This window comes from Athene cunicularia (genome assembly GCF_003259725.1).
Source record: "Athene cunicularia isolate RWA chromosome 6 unlocalized genomic scaffold, athCun1 chr6_part1, whole genome shotgun sequence".
Classification (NCBI taxonomy): Eukaryota; Metazoa; Chordata; class Aves; order Strigiformes; family Strigidae; genus Athene; species Athene cunicularia.
Genome location: NW_020799105.1, coordinates 16,064,945 through 16,067,817, shown reverse-complemented (window position 1 = coordinate 16,067,817; position 2,873 = coordinate 16,064,945).

Below are 2,873 nucleotides of genomic sequence, written 5' to 3'. Positions count from 1 at the left end.
ATTTTCCAAGGATTTGAACCTTGTCACCTTCTCTCTCTCTCTCACCTCCTTTTCTTCACATTCACCTGCTTTACTTTTCACGTCCACATCTTGTCTCCTTTGCAGCAGGGCAAGCCTGCACATTATTTTTGATAAACTGGCATATAAAAACCAGGCTACATGCTGTGGTGAAAGAGAATGCATCTGTAGCTTCAGGAAATAAAATATTTTATCGGCAAAACCGATTTGGCAGGGTACACAATAAACTGCTGAGGAGTTTTTTGTTCACAGAAATCTATCTGTCAAAGCTATCTGCTTAAAAATATTTTGTTGTTGACTTTGTGGCTTTTCAGTTTGTTGGACATGTAGTACTTTCCTCAGCTTCAAACAGGAACCATTCAAGAAAATGAAATATATTTAAAAACCATTGAAATGTTCTCTAAAAAACATATTTATTTATTTATGTGCATGGCAGGTTAATGAAACAGGGCATTTTGTCCAGCATCCCAAACCCATAAGGTAAAAGTCCAATAATAGAGAAATGTCTCATGATCATATGCTGTAAGGATCATACACATCCTCTATAAAATTGTGTAGTTACATGAAGCCCTTGTTAGTAGTTGTACCGGTTGCTGGACATAACCAATGCTACTTGATACATGTGGATATTGTCAGAGAAAGCTTTTGCTGTCCAACACAGGTATGAGCCAGTGTGTGGCCAGTTCGCTGCAGGTGAGTTGGTGAGAGGCAGAGAGGGAGCCATGGCTCTTCTGCATGGGGTTGCCCCCATGAAGTTCACCCTGACAACTACCAGGGGTTTGGTCTGTTGTTTTTAAGTTTGTAAATCTTTGTCATTCAGCTGCTTGGATAAGAAGTCTGCAGAGTTGCAGGGCAGGAATATTGTTGATGCAATCTTGTTAGTTTTGTTTATTTTGGGGTTTTTTTTAGTCAAAACTTGCAGATAAATTCTTGTTTCCTGGGCATATTAGAAACAGAAAAAAGCAGAGAGTTCCCTTGTTCAGAAATCTCCTAAGCTTTGTGTTTGGCAAGTCCTCTGCACTATCTCAGAATAATGTTTATTGCCTCGTTTTTAGTCTGTAGCTGATATTATCATCATTTTGGAATCAGGAGAAAAAATTAACTGCCACCCTGTACAGAAGGCAACATCCCAAGCCTACACATATTTTCATAGCATAAGATTCACCTATTCTTTTGTTCATTTGTTTTAACATGTTACTTGTGGATGTAAGACCTCTCACCTGGTAAGTAGTAATTTTTTCCCTTGTGTTAGCCCTGAGATCTTATAGCACCTGCAGACTGGAAGTTACCATAGATGAACTGGGAGAAGAATAGTCAAGACCTGCTTGTGAAATCCAAAAGGAGAGGCACTGAGTGGTCAAAGGCAAGTGAAAATCCCTCTGCCACCACAACAGCAGGCCAGGAGAAATGTTCAGATGGGCCAGACATGCCAATTTAAGTAGATAAGAGTTTGAGGGAGTCTCTGATAAAACATGGTTGTGTATTTCAATTAAGTTTTTACTTTTCAGTTTTTTGTTCTCTTTCTAGGGGTGGGATGACTGTAGATCTAGGGCCATATGGAAAACAACACAGGAAAAAAAAAAAAAAAAGCGCATAGCTCAGTTTCATTTGATGCAAATCTATAAAATGTGCTTCTGTTAAATCAAAACATAAATTGTTGTTCAGTTAAACTAAAAAAGTATCAGATCAAGAATCACCAAGAAAGTTCCTATTTATTTAGCTTCTTTTGAGATGCTGTTGGTTTTCTGTGAAATGTCTCACCTAAATCAGCTCCCTGATGCTTTCTATCTACAAGGTGTCAAAACACGGAACTGAGCAATTCATTTTCCCTCTGGAGTAAATGAAGGCTTGTCCGTGGAAGAGTCTGCCACATCTAAGCTTTGCTGACTCAACACAGCTACAGTAGATTAAATGATATGTATGGAAAAGGCAGTGTTCTTCTCTTGACAGATGTTTAGCAAATTGCAGACAGAAAACTTGTTCAAAGGGATTCACAGGTTATTTATTAACAAAATTACATTTTCTTTTTAATTGCCTGCTGCACCTTTGTCCTAAAGCACCACAGTCAAGACAAAAAGGCTGTAAAAGACTTGCTGGGTAACAGAAAATAGTCTCAGTGGTGATCAAAATAAAAAAAAACTTCAGGACCTGGTTTTGTTGTCAAAGATGGTTTCAGAGCTTTGCTGTCATCAAGTCTTTGGTAATGCTATTTCTTCATAAAATTCTCTCAAACATTTCATTTTAGGTCATGCTTAAAGCATACTTCAATATTCTTTTTTACAGTAAACTCTAGATCTTTAGAAGCTGAGTGAATGTTTCCCAGTTAATATATTTTCTTAAGGGACTCTTTAATTCTGTAGCCATCAAGTTTTTATGCTCTCTCCAAATGTGCACAAGTACATATGCCCTATGAGACATCTACTGATATATGGATGTATGTGTATTCATTTTCTGCTGTCTCCCTTTCCAGTCACTGCTCTGTACATTTCTCTAGCTGCCAGAAGAGTGGTTTCTTGGAAACCCAACCTTTTCCCTATCAGCTCTACAGTAATGGATGGGTAGATTTTCTTGCAGAAAACAATTTTATAGGCTCAGTTTGCTGTGCTTCCATTTTGTAATTGTCGGGTCTTAGATACGTGGACATAACTTTCCACAAAGGCTACAACTGGTTTATGTCCCCATATCTGGGAGAACTACTAATACGGGACTGCTCCACTTCCCTCTGTGCTCCTACCATGGGAACTACTCCCCCATCGCCCAGTGTCCCACACATGCTAGCTTACCTTCACACCAGCTTCTCAGTTTTGTATAATCCTTGATTGTTTCTGCCACTTCTTCCCCCCTCCCGCCCCCCC